The sequence below is a fragment of the Accipiter gentilis genome, chromosome 2, assembly GCF_929443795.1.
Source record: "Accipiter gentilis chromosome 2, bAccGen1.1, whole genome shotgun sequence".
Taxonomy (NCBI): Eukaryota; Metazoa; Chordata; class Aves; order Accipitriformes; family Accipitridae; genus Astur; species Astur gentilis.
The window spans coordinates 17,002,314-17,026,937 of record NC_064881.1 but is presented as its reverse complement, the minus strand read 5'-3'; the positions used below and the strand labels follow the sequence as shown (position 1 = coordinate 17,026,937).

At 42.9% G+C, this 24,624-nt stretch overlaps 1 protein-coding gene across 6 annotated transcripts in view; it reads right to left on the bottom strand.

Annotated features, from left to right (window-relative positions):
- The window catches only part of SGK3 (serum/glucocorticoid regulated kinase family member 3), an 81,827-nt gene that overhangs the window by 51,782 nt on the left and 5,421 nt on the right, over positions 1 to 24,624 (bottom strand). Inside the window, exon 1 of one of the 6 annotated variants that reach the window (XR_007509710.1) lies at positions 12,867 to 13,005. The exons of 1 other annotated variant lie outside the window; for it this stretch is intronic. The gene's annotated coding sequence lies outside the window, so the exon portion shown is untranslated. Of the gene's footprint in view, positions 1 to 9,482; positions 9,621 to 12,866; positions 13,006 to 24,624 lie in introns of those variants that run through there. 4 more of the 6 variants (XM_049829790.1, XM_049829771.1, XM_049829700.1 and 1 more) reach the window with 4 other exon arrangements.

The following is a 24,624-nucleotide window of genomic DNA, read 5'->3' as shown; positions in this document are numbered from 1 at the left end:
TTGTATCTTGGGCACCTCCTTCATCAGCACAGATGAAAGTTTGCAGGCAATTAAACACACTCTGCAAACAGTAATAACAAATAGGCAATTAAGAAAATCTCTTCCCATTTTTTTATTGTATCATCCTTCTTGTTTACCTTCACTGGGAGGATAATTTCTGTCTACCATGTTACATCCTGCCCCTCCACCTCCCCGTTCTCTGTAGCTCAGCCTCACCGGAGGAAACCCACAGGGTTTCAACCTGCAAGAGGTGCAGCTCTTCGCTCACAACCCCTCTCTTCCTGCACTCTCCACACTTGAATGCCACTGTCACCCACTCTTGTTCAGGATCCTTTTCACGCTGCAGCTGTGACTTGTCTTCTCTTGCCAGGGAGGAATAAAACCCAGAGCACAGTTCTTTGGAAAAGAGGTCATCTTTATTAATTTTGTGCAAGATGTCTAGCATAACGTGGACTTGATGCAGCTTCAAGAGCCTAGTGGCTGCCAATGACCAAGATGTAAATTTATACATACAGATATGTATTATTGCACGCACCCCTCTTATCATGCTCAACGGACTACACAGTAATCCTTTAAAGTTTCAAAACCTTTCTGTTCCTAGCTTTTAAGACCCTGGTCAGGAAAACCAAATCCCTTTCTTTTGAAAGAGCAGCAGCACATGTCGTCCCAGCTTTAATTCAAAGGAAACACCGCATGGATTGGCTTCCCTTAGCAGGGTGGGAACACTCTTTCTGCCTTTTTGACTCACCCTGGATTTGAAGAAAGTCAATGGTAAGCTTTTAGTATCATTCGTGTCACCAAGGGTGAATGTGCAAAGGCTCAGTTCTCGCTGAGGAGTGGAACGCAGTATGGCATTCCCCTTTCAAAACAGCAAGGGGAGGCATTTACAGCAAATTGCCAAGGTCACTCAAGTCATACAACCGTTCATTCTGATGAAGCGGTTCTGTTAAAATTTTTCTCTTTCATTGCTGGAACAACCAGTGGAAATAAATCCATGGTTGGAAGAGTTTGGATCCAGCATCTGACCTTTGTACAGTATCAACACCTTGTGGAATGAAATCTGGACCCACCACAGATGGGCTCAGATTACAGACCAGAAATGGAGACGGGGTTAGACTAGATGATCTTTAAGGTCCCTTCCAACCCAAACCATTCCATGATTCTGTAAATCTGAAAGCACAGCCTCTATTTTTTAAATTGATGTTTCCCACTATAGTAGATCCACTGGCACTGTGCACAACAACATGCGGTAGGTAGTCAGCAGAGTCTGAAGCATTGCAAGAGCAAGCCATTTGCACTAACAGGGCTAATCAGTTTAAACGATGATGAAGCCATTAAAAAATATCTAGCAACACCCAGTTTATTTGTTTGATATCTCAAATCTATGTATCAAACAGCTAGCAACTTGGAAATAAAACAGAAAAGCCTGAAATGGGAATCTAACAACACATGGTATCTTGATAGCCACGTGGTATAAGGGGCAAAGGCCCAGGAATTGACATGAAGCTTTATTGTTGTTTAGACTCACACTCTTGTATTTCAAAATTAGCAATTTTTTAATTAAAAAATTGAGAAAATACAGAAGGCAGCAGATCCTTTAGCTTTGTTTCTAGACAAATAGAGAGCAACCAGTTCAGAAGACAAGTTGAGTAACCCTCATAAAATGAGAGGAGAGTGAGCTCATAAAGGTAACAAAGACAAATGTGAACATACTCAGGTAAAGAGGAGACCTCACAAGAGACACTACTAAGAGGAGACACAAGAAAGCAGCAGTTCCTCCAAGAAACAATACAACACAATAATCTGTGTTTGTGCCCTATAAAAATAAACAGCAGTTGTAGCGCAAGACTTATTTGTCAAGACAGACATAGAATGTGAAAACACGGTCAAATTGCTAGCAGTTAAGTATAAAATCTGCGTAAGTACATAGGTATGAGAATCAGCATGGTTAAGACAGAACTATAATGCAAATAAAAAAACCTGGCTAGCAACAAAAAAACCCCTTATTATCATATGCTTATAGCTTAAGAGCAAGAAAAACCTTGCTGCCCTAGTCAACACAGAGAAAAACTGATTAGAGATGACATCCAGAAGGCTATCCTGTTTAGGACATCAGTCTTCACCAAGAGGGTCAAATCCAAGCAGAGATTAGCATAAATAATAGCAATGACAGGTAAGATTTCAGGGGGAAGGAGAGAAAGAGAGAGAATGTGAATGAAAGCGTGTGCCCATGTGCACGATGGAAAACAACAAACAAGTAAACAAAACAAAGCAACAAAAAACAACAGGTAAGGAAATTAGAGACCCAATGAGTCAGTTTAATTCCAAATTCCTGGAAAAACAATCCAGGACAAATTGATTAGCAGCACCTGGAAGATAATCTTAACTAGCAGCCAAAAGAGATTTGTTAAATCATGTTGCTAACTTCCTTTGACAGGCCTTCCAGATAGGTAGGCGAGAAACCACAGATGTCGCATCTTTCCTTTAGTAAGGCTTTGAAACTGTCTCGAGATATTTTAACAATCAGGCTACAGCTGCAGGAAGAGTAAGTATTAGTTTAGGATGTGAGAAACAAAGGTTAAATATATCATCGTCAGGATAGTGATCTGGAAAGACGGAGCGAAATGTAGCAGGTTATGTACAAGATGCTGCCCACAGGCAGGAAACATCAAATATAGAAATACAGGATGGGAAACAACAAGGCAGCAGACTACAGTGGGTCATGAGACAAATATCATGCTGTTGTAAGAAAGACAAACATTGCTGTGAGATATAAAATTTTAAAAAAGTGTTGGAGTGCAAAGCCTGAGCATAATCTGCTGAACTAAAAAAAAAATCCTTCTACTTTACTCTGTTCATGTCTGAATACCTAGGAAAGATGTGGACCCACCAGAGAGGGTCTAGGGAACAGTAATGAGAATACAAAGTAGTCTAGAAAATGTGACTTATGGAGAAGTGGGATGGACAAGCTAGTTGTTAGTACAGGGGGGCAAAAAAACCACTTAAGGGATAGCTGTCACATTGGAACACTACCACAAAGAGAAAGGAATTGTCTCTTCAGTCAGGTATGGATAGGACAAGTCCTAATGAGCTTAAAATGAGCACAGGAAAGGTTCAAGCTGAACACTGGAGGAGGGGAGACAAGAATGTTACAAAAAATAATGGAAGGATAGTGAAGCACTGGAAGAGGTTCCACCAGGAAAGAGCTTTAAAAACAGCTGAGGCAAACACTTGCTCATAAAAGACAGATCGCACCTTTGGGGCAGAGACAGTTAAATGACCTCTTGAGACTGAGATCTTATGGCTGGGAGTAATGTTCTAGGAAAGAGATGGTGGCAAACAAGAAGTGAGGGGAACGAAAAGTGGTTTGAAAGCACAGAGGGGAGAAGCGCTGAGGGAAGTCAAGTGACCGGCAGGAAACAGAGAAAAAGAAAGATGAAAATTGAGACTTCCATTTGCAGGGAGAGTTGTTTCAAAGGTGTGTTACACTTTCAAGAGCAACTACTTACGAGGTTGTACCTGGTCAAGAGTAAAGGCAGGTTCCAGGTATTGGCATCTGCCCTTGCTGTAGTTTTTGTTCCAGTGTCTACCTTAGCAAGTAACGCAGTGCAAGAAAAGCACATCCACAGGGAGGAAAGCAGTTGATGTTGAGGATGCAGCATCCACACCACCTATGCTGGCGTGGCAGGATTTGTATGTTTTGCTTCAAGCCAGCTCTAGCCTGGTCCTGAAGGCAGGACACCCGTTCATGGTCGGGAGGTGTTAAAAGCACTCCTGCAGAATATCTTCCAGTCTGGCTTCATCTGAAAGGAAGCCAGCTCATGCTCCCCAAGATCAGCCGGCGGCCAAGTGAACCAAAACGTGGTGAGGGACGTACTTCAAAAGCAGGCTCCTGAACTGAACTAACACGGTAACACAGACTCGCCCTAAGCCAAACCAGAGGAATCCAGGGACCAACAGAGGCATCCACGTAGCAGAGAGCAAAGCAGGACAGATCAACTGTAGCAGACCAGAACAACACTGCTTGCCTCAACTGTTAGATAGATCTGAACACTTTGCAGCAACAAGCATGACTGAAGCGACAGCATTAAGTGTCTAGGCACCAGGCACTGACTGTTTCGAGACAGCATATTGCCCATTTTAACTGACATCTGATGTGACATATGGATGTCTTTGGTAGGTCTGCAAATAAACTGTAACAAACCATCACAATGTTTTCATATATCAACTGCATGTGCTTTAAAATAACATTGCTAATAATCTGTCTTTTTTCTTTCTTTTCTTTAAATGAGGACCTATGTCTAGGGACTTTCTGACTCATATAAATTAAAATAGCAGAACCAAAACAAACGGCCAAGCACCCAAGCCATCAATCTTTTCCAGCTGCAGAGTCATAAAACACTAACCAAGACAAAGAATGTTCCAGTTTCTCATTGCCAGTTCCTGATTTCTTATCAACATATTTTCATTTCATGATGCAACTTTCTCTTCCTAAAGAAGGGCCAAATTTGCACGTCTGTGTGTGCATGCCTGTTTAGAGTCTGAGCTGCAAGGCCATCCTCTGTTCCTTATGAGGCCATTGCTCTGTAGCTTCTGAAATACTCGGCACCTCTGGATTCCTTGTCAAGGACTCTTTTGTTTCTTACTCTGTGCACTTCACGCATCCAACATGGTTCCCTGAATAATAATCTGGGCTTTGACCGGGTGGTTGATAATAAAATTTCTTTCAGGTCACTTCAAGCGATGCTCCTATGTAAAACAGCAAACTGATTTTTGCACACATTGACAAGTTTACAGTTTCATTTCTGAGTAAACCCCTGTAAGTGTTATGAGATTCCTCCTTTCATCTCTATTTTAATTCTTTATAAACAAACACGTGAAACATGGGAGAAAAAAACACAACCAACCTCAACTAATATCAACAAATACAACTGAAATGTTTGCATTGAAATTGCAGTTGAAATTCTAGATACCTTTTAATACATGAGAGACGCTACAGAATTCTGGTTTTATTCCCAGATAATTAAACAACAGGAAAAATGGCTGAGGGCATCAAACATAAGAATATCTTAACTGAGAATCCCAGCCAGCTCATGTTGCAGAGCTATGTTTGCAAGACAGACATTATTTACACATTCTGGTGAAGTACTCCACAAGTTTAACATTTTAAGGCGGTTTATGAATTTCTAATAGCCTCTGTCAATTCACATAAAATGTGCTTGAACACCCAGATGCTATGACCGAAATGAATCATAAATTTGAAGTTCATCTGAATTGGTGAGGTTAAGTCAAGCCTCTAGTTTAAATTTACATTGCCCTGGATGTGTAAATTGACATCCAAGCAGCAAAACTTACTTTTAATTGGCTTGGATGGTAGATGAACTCTTTCCTTTTCAGTCTGCCTTCTGATTTTAATTGGGTAGAAAACTATGGTAAATATTTTCTTCTTTCTCACCCCTTCTTCCCAAGTTTTTTTATAAACAAGTGAGGTATTGTTTAGCTGCTACACACTATACCCCACACACCCCAGCCCAAAACAGAGAAAAAGTATGCATTCAGATTGCTACAGAGCACTCAGGTTTTTATATATTTTTTGATCACACACCACAGAACAACTTGCATACCTCCAAACAAATTGATCCGTGCAACTTAGAGCATCTTTTTAGCTTTGCTTTTCATTATCTGTGTAAGGAGAGAAAAGTAGGCTTGGAAACTTTGGTAAATGAACCTAGAAAGATTTGCTCAGCGGTCTCCGAGTCTCTGGTCAACAGCTCTCTGCTGTTCAAAGCCCAAGTACAAGTGCATCACTGTTCTCTCATTTAAATGTAGAATAATTCTAGGATTCATGGCAATGCCAGCTTAAACTTAGCTCCAAAGAAACCCTTTGTTTTCAAATAAACCAGTGCCTGGTTTTAGATAATTCTATAAAGAATCCTATTCATCCACCACATAACGTATTAGTTAACATGAAAAGAGTACCAAAGAGGCAGCCAACCTCCAAAAAATTCTGAAGAAAAGTGAAGTTAAACTGATCTAGCCGGCATATGCCTTCAGAGTTACATATAATATGTGTGGACACATACACAAGATGTAAAACCTCATTGGAAACAGCACAGTTTGTTCTTGATTCAAACACTTCACACTAACACAGCTGAAAATTTCGGAGCACCCTGGCCACCCTGGTTCTCTCGCCAGAGCAATCTAATTGCTCCGGTTTTCTGTCACTGCTGCAAGTGTCACATGATTTTCAAGGGACGCCACCAAGGGACAGCTTTGGGGTCCCCTGACAGAGAAACCCCATATGTTTTCAATCAGGGCTCTGAAAACAGACGGATGTCAGGAAAGAGTTGTTAGACCCAGCAATTCCAAAGACAACAGATACTCTTTTACCAGGAGCTGATTTGGGAGGGTGAAATTTAGATGTTTTAATACAAAAATGCTGCCTAACAATTTCCATGCTAGCCTGAAAATCCAGAACCCCTTGTAAGAGCAACTGATCAAGCTAAATTAGTTATTTACAAAAAATTTACCACGAGTACCAGGAGATTAGATTAACACCATTATATTAATTACTTAAATTAAATACTTAAATGAAACAGGAGGGCCTAGTATTTGAAAAAAAAAAAAAAATATCAGGAGGCAAATTGGATTCTAGGCTGTCAGCATCTACTATGACTCTAGATAACCCCCTTCTGTTTCATTTCTTACCTCTCATAAAACATTGCTATATGCTTTTTAATGCTACATACTTCTTTTACTTAAAAACATAGCTTTTTTCTTTTCTTTTTTTTTTTTTTTCTATAATATTATCAAGATGCATCATTACTACTGCATCAAGGAAGCAGAAGTCTCTCACTTCTTCGATGCACTTGTCTTCAGGCGTTTGACAGTCTGGGTACTTTTGCCAGGTAGCTTTGTTTCTGAACTGTTCCAATTTTCTCCATTTTGTAGTTTTTGGTAGCATTCCAAACTCATAGACTTAATGCTTCTTGCTTTTGCAAGGTATGGTTAAATCCCATCCAAAGGGAGTATAAAAGTTGTTTTTTTCTTTAATTACCTCTTATCCCTCTTCCATGCTCTTCCCAACATTAAAGCAAAACACATACCATAAACTGGAAATTCCATAGCGCTTAAGTAAAAGCATTCATTTTCTGAATGCTGAGTCCTTACTTATCTACTAAACTTAGTACGAAACCTATTTGGGGGCTTGATAGTGATCCCAGTTTATAAATACCTAACACTAAGAAGCCAAAAAAAAAAAAAAAAAGTCCAAACCTAAATTATCATAATCTAAATACACAGTAGTTCTGTCACAGAGTCCTGCAGACTGGGTACATTTGCATTTAAATACATATGTCTGACATTCCTGCACTTAAGCAGGAACTACACAGGGCACAGAAGAGGCCAGAAAAGAGACTGTCCAGGGCTGCAGCACGTGCTCTGGGAGGTGTGTGGGAGCAACCGGACTCACTTAGCCTTGAGAAGAGGCTTCAGGAGGACCTAACAGCAGCCTCCCAATGTCCTTGAGAAGGTTAACAAGACAGACTCTTTGCTGCGTTGCGTTGCATTGCACGAGAAGGGAAATCACTATGTGGGTAACTGACCACTGGGACAGGTTGCCCAGAGGAGCTGTGGAGCCTCTGTCTTCGGAGGTTTTCAACACCCAGCTAGACAAAGCCCTGAGCAACCCTGTCTGAACTCAGGGTTAACCCTGTTTCAAGCAGGAGGTTGCACTCGACACCTCCCAAGGTTCCTTCTAGCTGGAATAACTGCATAATTTAAGATGTTTAGCACTAAGCAGCACTTACCCCTTTAGCATATCGTCCTCGCTGAACCCAGAAACGTCCCTGTAATGCAATCTTATATGCAACATCACAGGACAATAATCCTCACAATTCCCCAATGCCTGCAATTTCTCATTAAAATATCCATATGAGCCAAGAGTAATGATGCAAAGCCCTGAAATAGCTATCAAGATAGTTTCTGAAAAATGAGTGCCTTGTTTTAACAGCAAACAGAAAAGTTACGAGATCTCAAAAATTGGCACAGGGTTTGCATATATTTAGATATCAGATTTATATTGACAAATACTTGGGAGTGACTTCAATCCCACAGTTGTTCAATAAACACTCAAATATGAGGTATAACTCCATGGGGCACTGCAAATCTATTCTGATACACCTGCTACATTAGCAACATTAAGTCCAGAAGCAGAGGCAAAGCCTTCCTTGGTCTGATGTCTGTTCCAAAATATTTTGCAATTAACAATACCGTGGAAACATTTTAAATAGTTCTGTTTCCTCAGTTATTTCACAACAGTGAACAAGAGATGGAGAAGTACCATTGAAGGAAAACTGATTGCAAGAACTGGAAGAGACAGCAGCAGCAAAGCAGCATGCTGGTGCCTCATAAGCAGGTGGAAATGTGTCAGTCTTGCTTCTCAGCGGAGGCAAAGGATCTGAAGTTGGTAGCCCTTTGGTTTACTCCAAGAGAAATGTAACAGTCTATAAAGTTATGCAACTTCTGCAGTGCGTACTTTTGCAATAGTATTTGGCAAGGCACTTAGCACTAGCAGCTTGCCAGTCGCCCTCAGAGTTTCAAGTAAGACTGCCAAGAAATAAGATGTGATATCTCTCTGAATAAAGGAGCTTTGAAATAAATTTAGACACCAATCTTGCTTATCCACGCTCCCCCCCAAACCAGGTGCTTTCCCACCCCTAAAACGACGAAACGCTGTAGTTGCACAGCTAAGCATGTCAAATATGAGGGAATGAGGAATTTCCCTCTCCTCATCAGTTGATGCTCACAGGGTGCCTGAGAGACCCAAGTGAAAAGATCACGTGAAGATACAACCTTACTTCTTCCTTTGCTAAAGGCTAGGGAGGAAGACTCTCAACACGGAACTGGGTGAGGGAATGGGAGTTACAGGTCAGGTCACAGACACCCAAATCTGTGGTTTGGATCGGTTATGACAACACCTAAAAAGCTGCATAATAAATACAAAACTGCCAGGCTGACGCCTGTCGCCACACAAATACAGCACAAGACAGAGGTGGCCCAGGAGGGAGATTCCTGCACTGGAAATGGGGCTTTCTGGTAGGAAACACTGGACGCTCTCCCCACTTCAGCTCCAAGTGACAGCTCCCCACTTGTAGCTCCTAAGCTACAAACAGCTGTCACCTCCCACTCCAGACCTGAGCCCATTCTTCTCCTGAGCCCAGTTTCCTCCTACAGCAACTAGTCCAAGTGTTGGTCCTCTCTTGAAACGTGGAGGATGTCATGGAAACTCTCACCTCTGATAACAGTCTCATCATCAGCAACCAAGCACTAGGTCCCAGCCCTCCTCCCAGGGGAACACACAAACTGCTGCAACAGTCAGGTTCTGGTGCTCCCTCATGTCAGCCTCGGGCAACCTGCTGCATCTTCCATGAGATGGCCCAGGTTAAACACAAGGGGAGAGGCGTGCCCTCCCACTCACTTACTGCAGCCTATGCAACAGCTGCAGAGGTGGGGGAAGATGTGGGCTTGAACGCCTTGGGCACAGGGACCAGGCGCCCAGGTTTCAACTACTAGAACACAGTCTACTCTTTAGACAAGTCCATCCACCACCAGCTCTCAGGGAAAGGTGAGCACTGGCTCCTCCTCTGGCAATGTTTTAAAAAGAAAGCCTATACAACTGTATTTTGAGACACAACCAATCCTATCAGCGTGTGTGTTTACAGTGTGCTTGCCAGGTGTCCTAGTTTCTTCATCTCCTAAGGGCTTTGATGCTCAACTACGGCAGCTCTGCATAAGGCGCTTAAGAACTTTCTGCTTAAAGAGGGAGATCCAATACATTTAAGATACTGTGTTAGGTGGTTTGCAAGACTTGCGGGGGATAAATTCTACTTGAGAATTAGGAATGCAAGCAGGAACCCGATTAATAAAATTTAAAATGTTCTCACAGCACGCTGAAGCCCTTCAGTTCTACTTTGGAAAGCGTAACTGTTTGCTTTGCAGGTTATTTTAGCATATGGATACTACTTAAACTAGAACAAAACGAATCCTTCAATATAAACACTCAAAGTGTTAACTTCAAATAAAAGCAACATATCGATTTACTACAGCTCGGTCTATATAAATACATAGGTAGCTTATGCTAGTTTCTAGTTCCTCACTCTACAGAAAAAAATAATTCAAAGCAGTATAAGTCTTCAAGGACTTAGGAATGTCCAAAAATGAAGTCACAAAAACAACAAATAGTGACTTGCCTTTTGGGAAGTGCCCGCTCCTTAAAAATAACATTTTTCTAAATGACAAATTAGACAGCCAAAAATAAATATTCATTTACAACTACAAATATGTGTAATCTGATCTCAATTTACATGCAGAAATGCAGGGCATTTGTGTATGAAATGGCTTGTAGCCGTGGGACAAAAATGCCCCAGTACTTGCATGCAAATTATAAATCCGAAACCATCTGGAAAATGATCTGGGATATATGCAGGATAACCCAGGAGAGAGCTGATGTGTGGATGTGGCTGAAGGATCACAGCTTATTAGAAGCTTATCCTGTATGGATGGGATGGAAAATAAGATTTGACATACCCTCTTATACAGTGATGATTAACATGAACCTGCAATTAGCACGCATGGCATTATAAAATGACAGATGATTTCCATCATAAACCCTAGATCCCAGAAGAGACAAGAGTTGCTTTGCATCTACTTTTATTTGCTAATACCTGTGACGTTTTATTTAATATACTTTATTTTTGGCTCTCAGCATACCCTATTGAAGTATCTTGTTGCTGGGTCAAATCAGCTTTGGAGGCTTGCAGCTACTCCAGCTAGCTAGGCTGAAACAATTCTGCATATTAAAAACCAGCAATCACTATTTTAAACACATGCCATTACAGTCAAATTATCCACCTACTTGTGGATTGACTTTAAACAAGTCAAAAAATGAACAGAGTAGTAATTTTAAAGTGCCCACATCTTAAAACTTGAACTACTAGCTAGCTCCCTGCAATACATCATTTTAGAAGCAGAGTGGGCTAGGAACCACCCAACTAATGTCCCCCGTAGGTCCTTTGAAGACTTCTGTTCAATGAAACTTGAACATCCAGCTTTGTCAGGCTTCTTAGAAAGACACCTGTCCGTAGAGAATGCAAATGCAGAGAGCAATACTAAAAAGCAACAGCTCCTATCAGTTGCTGATTATCAGAATGAAGATCCCCTCAGAACAACATAACCAATGAATTACAAGTCTTGCAGTACTCTGGATGCAGCCTGTGTATGCACCAGCCCACCTAACTCTCCTTCTCCCCAGGAAATGTTTAATCCTCTTTTAAGATAACAATAGATACTGAATTTATTAGATTAACATGAAAGAAATTAAATGCAAGGGCTGTCAGCATCTATTTTGAGTGTCCAATGTAAATGTCAACACTATTTCAATGCTCAGAGCACATAACAAAGAGGCTATAGCACTTACTAGAACAAAATACAGAGACCGCTAACTTTTTTGCTGCCAACTAGTGCATATTCCTGCTCTTCATACACTCCCAAAAATTAAGGGAAAGAGCATGGCAGAATTCAGACACAAAAACAGCTCTGCAGGAGCACGTAAGTCCTGGCAAGGGGAAGCCAAGGAGCACTGACCAATGCTCACAGAAGAACTGAGCCAAAGATGTCCTGCAAATACAAAGGCACGCAGGTGAATGTTGTGGGATACTCTTTTGAGCTCCAGTTGTTCTCCCCCTAATGCAAATCCTCCAAGTCCGCATCAGAATTTTGCCTTCCCTGTAAAAGATCTGTGCAGAAAGTACCGATACTTTGCAACTCCTTCTGTGCAGGAGGAGAAAACATTATTTTCATTTTCTCCCTGCCTCCAACCTTCTCTCATATTGAAGGTGTTTAAAGGGGTAAAGAGGCAATTCCAGCCCTTGCCTCTCTGGCACAGAGACCACGAGAAAGACAGACGGCGGACCTGAACTGCATTAACAGCTTTTCCCCTGCGAGGCACAAAGCAAAGCGAACCGGGGTCTCCCATCCTCCTGGGGCACGGGGAAAGGGCTCTCTGGAAAAGGGCTCTTTCAGCTGTTCTAAACATAAATGCCAAGCCATCCCTTACGTCTTAAATGTCTGCTTCCAGCTTAGCATTACAGTCTATGTGGAATTAAGTAGCGGAGCTGAAATGGAGTTTGGTGGTGTCCGTAGTTGCGACCCAGAAATCAAAGCCTCCCGCGCCCAGCTAGCCACGCAAAATAAAGCATAATACGTAAAACTATCCATACACACAGTAACGCATAAAAACATTAGGGCAAGGGTACTAGCAGGAGCAAGTGGCACTGCTGGAGAAGGGTGGGAATAAAAACAAAGACGAGAGGAGAACGTGAAGTGCCGAACGGCTTTGCAACTTCTTTGCAAATACAGTATCTAAGATACACCAGCCGAAAAAAAAAAAAAAAAAAGGCATAAGTTTCTCCGTGTTTGTTTGTTTGTTTATTTACCTGCGCGCACTTCGCCCCCAGCCCGTGACGGGATCCCTGCAACGGGAGCCGCACGCCCACGCGGGTCGGCGTTTTCCTGCGCCAACAGTTCCCGTTCCACACCCTCCCTCCCACCCCACACCGCCCCCCGCAGAAGGCCGGGGGGGCCACAGTGAACATACTCGGGGGGTCGTATGAAACGACTGGGGACGTAAGACAAGCACGCATACATTTTCGGGCTGCAACAACAGGGAGGCGACACGGCCCCACGCCACCCCCGCCACCCCCCTTGCCGCTGGACCTCCGTGGCCCCGGACGGCCCCTCTGTAAAACGCCCGGCCCCCTGCCGCCCGCCAGCGGCCACCGGCATCTGCACCGCTGCACCCCGCGTACCTGCCTGCCGCCGGCCGGCCCGGGCGGGCCGGGGGGTGTCGGGGTGTCCGTCCGTCCGCCCGCCCGCCCGCCCGCCGGCGCTGGCCTCTTCCTCCTTCCCGGCGGGGCGCGCGCTGCCTCCCCCGCCGCGTCAGCCGCCCTCCCCCTGCCGCAGCCGCCGGCGGACGGGCTCCCGCCCCCCGCCTCGCCTCGCCTCGCCTCCCCTCCCCTCCCCTCCCTCCCCGGGCGGCGGCGAGCGGCGCCCGCCGCGGGGTCAGGCGGGGACTCGCGGCCGGCCCCGGCCCCGGCCGCCAGCGGCCTGCCCCGGCCCCGGCCCCGGCCCCGGCCCCGGCCCGCTGCCGCGGAGGGCCCGCAGGCTGCAGCCGCCCGAGGGACAGGCGCGGGCAGAGCTGCGCCTGCTGCCTTGCAGAGCCTGCGGCGGCCGGCCCACGCTGGGATGTGGGATTCAAGGCCGGATTACCGGGCTCCTCCGGCCTCCAGTTAAACCGCCCGGATAATCCAGGGCGACGGGGTCTTCCCCACGCCCGGCACCAAGCGGGCAGGGCGCGCTCCGCCGCGGGAGCCGGTTTCGGGGCGCGGGGTGCGGGTGACGGTGCCCTGCAGCAGCGCCCGCGGTGCTGAGCCCTTCGCGGGGACTGGTGCGCGTCGCCTGCGCAATGCTGGGGCGCTCCGTCAACGGCAAAGCCGTCGGGCCCTGGCACGGGCAGCGAAGATGGATTTTCGATGCCAGCGTTTCATTCATCTGGCCAGCAAAAATGAATTAATCGGGCTGGAAGGAGGAAAGAGACGTTGGAGACGGGGTGCAGAAGCGTCCTCCCCCTTCTCTCTTCTAGGTATTGTTTTGCCTTTTTTCTTCAGTCGTCACTTTCAGCGCTCATTTCTCACTGCAGGATGTGGTAAAAACAGAGTTATCGGTTTGTCTCAAGGAACATTTGTTGTCTTCTGGCGGCTCCTTCCGTGCTTCCTGCCACGCTTTCTTCTCCACAAGATGCAGCACAGAAAAGCCCACCCCACCTTTAATTTGCACAATCCTGCCTCAAAACACTTCTGTGTATCAGATCCGTGGTTCCGAGTACGGCCAGATGAGGTTCACCTGTGGCACGCCTAAGAAGATGGTACCAGCTTGGAGGCTTCACCAAAAAAAGGAGAATTTCAGGAAGGCCTTAGAGACGGGATGTGAGACGAGGGAGGTTGTTCCAAGCACAAATGGGGCACGGGTGAAATTTTTGAGTGGCAAAAAGAGGAAGGCGAGAGGCTACTGAGAAAGGAAACAGCTCTTGTATCCTGAGAAGCAAGAAAGAAAACAGAGACTACAGAGTGGGCAAAAGTGAATCCTAGACAAAGAGCTCGATCTGACGGTCTGGCATAGTTAATCTGATGTCCTAGTATATCTTAAAAGAATGATCGCTACATTAGTGGCCCTTCAGTACAGTTTGCGTAGTTCCTTCCTTCCCCACTTCTAATTAAGCAAAGGAGTGAGACAAAAAGGTACAGCTAAAAGCCACATCTTTGAGGAAAGGTAGGAATAAGCAGTTCTTGCCAAGATGGTAGGATTTCATGCAAGCTTCCTCTTTTACTCTCTTCATTTGAGGATTTTGCTAGCACATTTTTAGTGGGAATGCTGTTTCAGCCCATCATTATGCCCAGTCATTTGACTGCACCTATAAATTCACTTCTGGTCTCAGTCTTTCCTTTAGCCTTCCACCACTTCCACCACTGGAGCTGCTGCAACAATTACTGTTGTGTCGAACATTTCTCTTTCTGACTGACAGCTTCTTTAAAACTGCGCTGATGGTCCACAATATGAACTTGGAAAATTGCCAGATTTTTTTAGATCATTTATCATAGAAAGCTGAAGTACATTTAAACATCATGGGAACTACCGACCCATCAGCTTCACTTCTGTGCCTGAACAGATCCTCCTAGAAGCTACGCTAAGGCATGTGGAGGACAGGGAGGTGATTCAAGACAGCCAGCATGGCTTCACCAAGGGCAATCCCACCTGACGAACCTAGTGGCCTCCTATGATGGAATGACTACGTCACTGGTCAAGGGAAGAGCTATGGATGTCATCTTTCTGGACTTCTGTAAGGCCTTTGACACGGTCTCCCACAATATCCTTCTCTCTAAATTGGAGAGAGATGGATTTGATGGGCAGATTGTTCGGTGGATGAGGAATTGCTTGGATGGTCGCATCCAGAGGGTAGTGGTCAATGGCTCAATGTCCAGATGGAGATCAGTGACAAGTGGTGTCCCTCAGGGGTCTGTACTGGGATGAGTACTGTTTAATATCTTCAACAATGACATAGTGGGATCGAGTGCACCCTCAGCAGGTTTGCAGGTGGTGCAGTTGGCACACCGGAGGGACCGGATGCCATCCAAAGGGACCTGGACAAGCTTGACAAGTGGGCCCATGTGAACATCATGAGGTTCAACAAGGCCAAGTGCAAGGTCCTGCATCCAGGTCGAGGCAACCCCTGGTATCAGTACAGGCTGAGGGATGAAGGGATTGAGAGCAGCCCTGCGGAGAAGGACTTGGGGGTACTGGTGGATGAAAAACTGGACATGAGCTGGCAACGTGCACTCACAGCCCAGAAAGCCAACTGTATCCCAAGCTGCATCAAAAGAAGCGTGACCAGCAGGTCGAGGGTGCCCATCAAAGGAAAGACATGGACCTGTTGGAGTGGGTCCAGAACAGGGCCACAAAAATGATCAGGGGGCTGGAGCACTTCTCCTATGAGGACAGGCTGAGGGAGTTGGGGTTGTTCAGCTTGGAGAAGAGAAGGCTCCGGGGAGACGTCATTGTGGCCTTTCAATACTTAAAGGGGGCTTATAAGAAAGACGGGGACAAACTTTTTAGCAGGACCTGTCGCAGTAGGACAAGGAGCAATGGTTTTAAACTAAAAGAGTCTAGATTCAGGCTACGTATAAGGAAGAGATTTTTTTTACGATGAGGATGGTGAAACACTGGAACAGGTTGCCCAGAGAGGGTGTAGATGCCCAATCCCTGAAGACATTCAAGGGCAGGTTGGATGGGGCTCCGAGCAACCTGATCTAGTTGAAGATGTCCCTGCTTATTGCAGGGGGGGGTTGGACTACATGACCTATTTAAAGGTCCCTTCCAACCCAAACTATTCTATGATCTTTGTAACCTTCTGTTTCTCATAAGTCTTGCATACATTTGACGCTATGTCCATGCGGGTGTCCTTGATCCATCTTCCATGTGTAATTGTTTAGAATACAGTCACACAGAGAACTTTTTTCAGTACAACTTCCAAAAGGCAAATCTCCAGACAAAAAGGTTATGCAGCTTGACCCATTCAAGAGATTCACCCCTGTTATGCAGAAGTAACGCCAAAAAGTGACAAGAGGGATTCTTGCCATATTATGTACTTGGGAGAAAGTGTCTGATTAACACAACTAAACCTTTCCTGTAAGGCCTAGATTTTCAGGAATTAATCTTTCAGTATTAGAACACTATTTCTGCATTGGATTAAATTGGTAGAGGCAAGACTGAATAATAGATGTATCCACTCTCCTTTCCCTACTCTCCCAAAGAACCTCAATGAGGAAAAAGTCTTGGAAGGTTTTCTCCTGTATCAGGACAAAGCCAGAAACAGAACAAAAAATGTTCTTTTCCCCTCTCCCAAAAGGAAAGACCTGTTCGACCCCAGAGTAGCCTATAACCTGATGTATCATCACAACATTCTTGTACTTCTAAAACACTGGATAAAGTACCTAGTTTTGTTGGTGCTCATCCCATACCAGCGCCAGGATTTCAACTTCCAAAGCTCTAACAAGGTACTCTTGTATTGTTTATTCCTTGTCTGAAATTAAAAATTGTAAAAAGAATCCATTTTAATTGAAACCCACCTCAGTTATCCAACAATAATATGCAACTCATTCAAGAGTTTTCCTGACACTTAAAAAGAACACAGAGCTAGCAGGAAGAAAAACAAAAGGATAGTCATAAACAGCAGCTTTTATCAGTTGGGGAGGCTGAACAACTGGCAGTTTCTTCTAGTCCTTTTTTTTGCATGTGTGAAAACCACTACAAATCTTTCTTTGACCTGAGAGAATCCATTTTTCCTGCTTTACATGCAGTTTGACACAAACTAGGTGGCTTGAGAAAGACATGGTCCTCCTGCAAGTGATAGGTTGGCTTGCTGACAGCCTGGGAAAAAGATTCCAGTCTGAACCACAACCTGCAGAGGCAGCCCTGGCCCCTCCATGACATTGCTGTGGTGGTGGAGCTCCTGGGTGACTGTAAATTCGCACTCTTTCCAAGTTAAGTTCTCTGCACCAGAGACTCTTCTGTGGCTACTCAGGCTATCACACTCCCGTACAGCCACAACACAAGACCGAGGTATCAGTGAGAATCTCAACCACCCCCCCTTCAGTATAAGCAAATTTCACCTAAGGTGAAATCCTTCTAAAAAAAAAAAAAAAAAAAAGGAACAAAGACAAAAATTACTTGCCACTACAGTCAACCTTTTATTTTCTTCCACTGTAATTGCCCTGTAAGAACAGCATGTTTTCCTTTTGCTCTGGCATTCTGCTGTGAGTACATAAGTACACACTCAAGGTTCCTAATAATACGTCATCCACAATAGGAAGCACTAAACCTAGAAGATCTTTAAAAGGTCAGTCGCAGTCCTGCTGATGAACAAACAAAGCTAGTAGATGTGCCTCATTTGTTCCATCATCTGTTTGTTCCATTGTTTGTTTTCTTTTCTTACACCTATCCTCGCAGACAGGTTGATCTGTTTAATTACACAGAGGTCAATGTCTGAATAGCTCACCTAGAAGCACCAGCAACACAGAAAGAGAAAATGGGGAAAAAAAAAAGAGATGATGATGACATCCTGATTTTAAAGCTTAACAAAACTCCTATCAACATCAGCAGTCTGGTGCAAAGACTGAGGTCAGAGTAAACCCTTTGTGCAGTCACTGAGTATTTGCGGAGATGCTGTATTCTCCACCTTATTGTGAGACATCAAACCACCAAGAAAGGGGGAAACATCTTTTGCAAGGTCACCATTACTTCTGCCTTCTTGCTATTCCTTCTTTCATTCTCTTTGTTGCTTCACCAATTTGCATGTCTCTGCCTTTCTTCCCTTTGCACTTCTTCCCCATAGCAACTGTGCCTCCATACATCCTACTTTTGCCTCCTCCCACATCAAGAAGCTGCCTAATAGTGCAGGCTGAACTTTAGAAGGGAAAATTGCAAAGATGAAGGGTCGTTAGCTGATGTGGCCTGGTAGTGAGCTTTCTAGCACTATAGGCTATAAACCAAAGTAGGGAGAAAAGAAATAGACTAAAGACAAGTGGAATAAAAGAAGTTAAGAAAGTTTTAAAGTAGAGAGCAGAAAGTTATACAAGGTGATCTTTCACCTAGGACTGTCTGTTCAGCAGACCTGACAGTACACGCTCAGACTAGTTAGATTCCCCCACAACCACATACTAGCAAGGAAATAAATCAATGATTATGTGTCGTGGGAAAGGCTTGTTGTGACATGGCATTCATCTGCCACTGAGTCATGTTCATGAAGAGGTTCCTATCTTCAGGCACACAAATTCTCATTTTTTCAGAGCAAGTTCCTGAAGGAATGATAAAGTTTGCCTTCAGGGGGCTAGCTAACTATTCATATTTCTAATAAGCTTAGAGCTTTACAAGGTATACGTACTGAATTTACTTTCCTCCAGTAAGGTAGTTTTATTAGTTTTATTTAGTCCATGTTTTATTGAACATTTGAAACATGGACTACAGCAATTAAGATGAAAGTTCAACACAAATGTTAAATAAAAAGAAACTTAAGTGCTTTATTAAGCTCCTGGAACTTGGTTGCCAAATCACATCTGGGGATCTCTATCTAACTCCCATTGTGCCTCCAGGAAAAAAAAAATCATCTTCTCCAAAGCATTGCCATTAGACTTTCATACCAATACCCAAATCAGAACAGGTAGAGAAGAGTGCAGGTCACCCTTCTCGTAGCCAGCATTTTAAGTTGTTTTCACTTGGTTATATTTCCTACACCTTTGGATGCCTTGAGTTTTGTACTTTAGTTTGTACTCATCAGTGTAATAAGTAAATCTAGATCAAATTTTGCAGAATTGGATGGAGTCCACCACAGAAGGCTATTCAGGTGAGGTGCCCACCTCCAGAGTGTAGAGAGAGACATGTTTCCGCATCTTAGCTGTTATTAAATAATGGTCATTAGCAGTCTAATCCTGAGACAAGGCGAATACCAATGAGTTGAGTAGGAAGAAGATATTGCCAAGTTTGTGGGTGATACTTCAGGACATGTAAGCACTGTTACTTAGCCCCTAACTATGAGCAGCTTTCAACGCAGTAAGTACAGTTCTTTTGAAACAGTGAGAGGTAAGCAATTAAGCATGGGATCCTCCATCTAGGTAGCTAGTAAGCACACTTCATTTTCTCTCCCTCCTTCCAAAAAGTAAATTTGTTATTCTTTTATCATATACTCTTACTCAACTGCTATGGCATGTTATGCTACCTTTAAGTATGTTCTCTGTAAAGTTCAAGGTTAATTAGACCAGAAGGTTCACTGCCCTTCAGCTTTTGTTACTGGATACATTGTAAGGTTCATCCATTCACACCATAAGCCTGTTTAATTTTCGCATACAAAGCCAAGCCCATCGTTTGCATTCAGGATCCCTGCTGCTATGAACTATTTGTCATATGAAATACCAGTCACATTGGCTACAGCATCTAACAGTCAACATCTGCAAGCAGAATTAACTAAAATAAGGGAAGAGAGTATATTCTTTAAATCTGTAATGAACTTCTTTAAAAATAATAAAACTATTTATCTTTAATATATTAAATAACAGTTCTCAAACATCCAGCCAAGAATTAGAAGCTATTTCTCTACAAAAAGACCCAAGAAAAAAAGGCAGTATGGCATGTATTACAAGGGTGCAGCATGTATTACAAAGGTGCTACATAATTATTATATTTAGATACCTCCAAATGGAAAACCAAAGGATACAACAAAGAAAACATGAGAGTACATATAGTAAACCTTACTCACGGCAACATGTAATAATTAAGCAGATGATAAATTAGAGGCCCTAAGTGAAACCCTAACTCTACTTTTGCTTCTTAAGATAGTTTTGTAAGAGGGAATTGGGATTAAATCTTAGTGGTATAGGAAACAAATACATCATGATATAACAAGAAAAGTCTTCAAGAAGTTGAAATTGAATTAACTAACCAAAATTTCAGTGTAAGAAAACATCTCACTTAGATTTATTTAATGAAGTGGGGTTTTTGTTTCTTCTCTCTTTTCGTTTTCATTCCAGCTGTGGTTGCGTTTTGGGGAACAAGAAAGTCCCAGCCTCAGATGTTTCCCATGAGTTGTCAGGAAGTACCAAAGATGAGGCAACAGCTTTACCAGAAATAAAATCTCAAAACCTACCACAAATTCATGGAGCTGTTCTTATTTGTCTTAATAAAGGAGTTGGGATGTAAAGTCTTTAAAAGAAGAGAATAAGCCTTTTCAGTGGGCAAGAGTAGAAGGTTGTAGGGAAGCTAAGTTACCCATTTCTAAGTGAAGTGGAGGGGCTAATAGAGTTTATATACGTGAAGTCTTTTTAATATAGGTGTAAATCAGAAGTGTTGTTGCTTAATGCTTACTCTTCATTAACACAGGCACTCTTTTCAGTCCTGCTGATAGTAAGAGTACAACTTAAAAAGTTTTTGCTTTCCTTCAGTTCTGTTGTTCTGCTTTCTCATCTTTACTGTCTTCTGTTCTATGACCTTTTTTGCATTGTAATGCAATACAATGCAATGCATTACCAGATTAAGGAAACCTATGAAATCTCTTCTGTAGGGTAAACTGGGAAAGACCTGAAGCTACTCATCTTGTTTTTATAAACTTGCACACAGAAATAAGCATAGTGAAATACAATGAGCATACAACAGAAGGATAACTGAACTGGGCAAGTGAAGGAGAGATACCCGTGTTACTAAGCCCTGGGGTCTGTAACGTGCTGTAACTCCGTTCTAAAAGCATCTATTTCATAATCCACTCTTGCAGAGAAGAATAGAGCGAGTGTCCCAGATGTGCTAACCAACTGGTACCTGGATCTGCTCTCAGTAGAGCATGTTTCAAACACTGGCAGCTATCTGCATCTGAGGTAGCTTCTCTGCTGGTGGGAACTGGTGGAAGTTTACGAGAAATCCTTTTGTACACATGATAGGAGATAGCTACTCACAAAAGGTCTGTCTATTTGGGAACTGTCTGCAGTCCTAGGAAATGACTGAGGCACAATATTTAAAGTAGGGATTAGATAAACCTAAACCAATGTTAAACCAGTGCCATGTACTCCAGAATATTTTCAGATCCTATCTGTTCCTAAAGAGTTATTTGGGGAAACTATCCACTCTCTCTCCTACTCCTAGACTTGAAAGGCAAAGTTTTGGGTGCAGTTATGTATCCTCTAGGTTCTTCTCCATCTTATTCAGACAACTGTAGTAAAAATACCTGCCTGAGGCCTTCCTCCAGTGCTCTGGTATTGTGCAACAAGGAAGAGGGATTGCTGGGACTCCCTTTCTGCAGAGCTGGGGTTTCCCACCCTGCCAGAGGCTGCTTATGTTGTCTCCCCATACCAGAGGTCCTCTGTGCATTTCTTTCCCCCTCCGCTACCCCATCTATTCACTGAATCTCTTCAGTCCCCCAATACTTTAATTCATTTTTCCTTCATGGAAGGAAACATGTCAGAGAGCCAGTGAAGTGCTTTGGAAGAGCTGAGTTGGGAATAATGCTCTTAGGAGGGGTAATGGCTTCAGTCAAATATGCTTTGATCCGTACATTGTTATAAAACTAGCTGAAACTCTCAGGTCTGCTAACCCACGTACAAGAAGGTAAGCTCTCAGTCTCTTTTTCTCAAATTCTCATTTTGCTTTTTTGTAGTTTTCAACATAGTAGCATGTTTTTGTTTGTCAGGAACATTCCCCAAGTTTCACAGTTCACCTTGAGTGCTGGGCTGGCTGCTCATGGTGTCAACAGGAGGCGAACAAAACTTAACTGTCAGAGGGGTGGGCTTAGCTGTCATAGACACAAATAGAAAGATAGGAAATGGTTGGGAGTAGAGCAAATTATTTATCATGAAGCAATATCATCTCTTGACATATTTTTTTCTCATATCCTCTAATTTTGTATCTTCTTTCTTTACTGGTATCTTGGCTCTTACTTCCAGTCTGTGCGTGATACCAGCCTCAGTTACCTAGCACTTGCATGCTTAAATGAGGACATCCATTCTTTCTCTCACATCTTTTTTTTTTTTTTTTTCCTCAACTACGATTATTTTTTGTTCATCTAGTTTGGACTTTACCCTGTTGGTTCACATACTTCTTGAAATGAGGTACCAACAGACACTGCGCTTGCTGCAAGTTGCCATGTTGATCATTTTGTCTTACCTGTGATACTCATGCTCTGAATCCTTTAAAAGGCTTTGCTTTTCATAACAATATGACATGGCTGACTCACAATCAGCTTATGATTCACTGTGTGCACTGATCCTTTCTGAAGAATGTTTCCAATAAATTTACTCCCTTATCTTGTGATTATAAGTAGGAATAAAGTATTATATATGCTGATTTCTAATCCTATTTATTTCATCAGTTTCATAATTTTGAACTATAAATTTCTCCCTCAAAGTGCTTGCAAGTCTTTCCAGCTTAGTGTTTCCCACAAGTTTAGTAAGTATAATCTTGCATGTAATTAATGAACAGACTGAGGACAGATGCCTGCATAACCTCATTTTGGTATGCTTTTCCAGTTTGGTAGTGACCAGCTGCTCTGCATATGCCATGGTTATGTAAGTATGCTGTAATCATGACTTTTCTATCTAGCACAGCAGTATCCGATCAGCGCATTTTCTGCTAGCTTGATTGTAAGGTGTAATGTGAGAGGATACCAAAAGTCACAAATGCCAAGACAAGACAGCTGTCACTTCTTCTCATATATGTGGCCTGCTCTCACTGAGAGAAAATAGGTCACCGTATTGGGGTGGCATTGTCAACCATTCCTCATTGTAATAACGTGTTTGCAGTATGTCCTCCTTATATCCCCTTAATTGTGTCTTGCTTTCCACTTTGGCATAGTTGCATTATATTTTTTTTTTACCATATTGCTTTCTGTTTGGCAATTTGATTTAGTTTTTTATTTTTGGTATGGTTCTTTTCAAGTTTGGGGGTCAGTGTCATTGTTTAACCAAGTTGATTTTTCTGCACTTTACTATTCCTTGGATCAGGGTGGTTTGGGCACATGTAACCTCTGATTTTTTCAGAATTATTTTTGATTTTTACTTTCTTCCCATGAAATCTTATCTAGCAATGTGGACAGTTTCAAAGATTTTTTTTAAAGTCCATTTTCTTTCTTTCTCTCTCTTGTCATTTCATGAACAGTTGTGCAACTTGTTTGCTAATTTTGTTCACTCAGCTAGATTTGCTTAGATTCAAATCTAGAAAGCCTTCCCTATAGGATGTCTTACATCTTCTATATCAACAGAATCTCTCTCAAACTTTCTACCTGTTAGCCAACTTTCTCCCACTGTACCCATTTGCCAGCAGATATCTGTTAATTTGAGTAGTGAACTTGGTGGTAATGAAGGACTGTAGTATGATTTTATTTGAAATCCTCCCCTTAAAATTATACCCCCCGAATCTTCCTCATGCAGTGCTCTATAGTAAGGTCATACCACAGTGGGATCTTTCCTCTGCATTCTCTTCACCCCTATTTTGTTGCAGTTATTTGAGCAGATCTCCTGATGAGTTCTGGACCTCAGAACAGGCACTCATGTTCTCAGTGTGCAAATCATGGTTTGCCGTCATACTTCAGCACGCAATGTTCTCTTGTATCAGTATGTGTTTTGTGAACTACCCTACCAGGCTTGCTATGCTAATGAAATATTGGTGCATAAGCAAAGCTTGTCCTGCTTATTTGCTCAGTAGTATACAATCACCTAGGGTGTTCAGCAGTTGGACCCTCTGTTTTTATTTATGTGATTAGTCAGATAAAAGGCAGTAGAGTGACAAAGTAGTTGTGCCTTATAGCACTAATCTATCATCTGCGTAGCGTGGCAGTTCCTGGCAGCAGTGGGAAGGTTCACTTGGTTAGCTTCTGCTGACACCTACTGCCAGAGCTGAACGCAGCAGAGAGAGGAGAGGGCTTGGACACTGTCCCACATGGTTCATGGTCTGTACCTTTGGCTTCGGACTACCGAACTGAAAGAGATAAATACCACCCATAGTTTTATGGAAATAAGAGTAACACAGATCAGAAATGGCAAAGTCTCCAGGAGAAATTTGGGTGGGTTTTTGCTGTTTTTCTTGTAAAATTAGTGAAGGACAAGAGTTAATTGGAAGTCACTTTATGCATTTCCCATGATAGAAGCTAATGAGTTTATGGCTAGAAGGCAAAAAAGATATAACCTTTTTTTTTTTAAAAAAAATATATATATATGATACATCTTCATTGTTACTGCAAATGGTTTTAAATTGGATTCAAGAAAAAAGCTTCTCCTCAAAGCAATTCCTGCCCAGTAGTACGGACCTGTTTCTTTGTTTCTGCAAACCTCCTTTTCACTCTTTTCAAAACCTAGAAATCACATCCAGGACAAAGAAGTGTGGTAGAAGATCCCACTTAAGGGAAGGTTGTTAGGTTTAGTGAACTGCAATGAATTCATGCACACAAGAGCTGTAGTTCAGACCTTTATGGTCTAAAGAAGA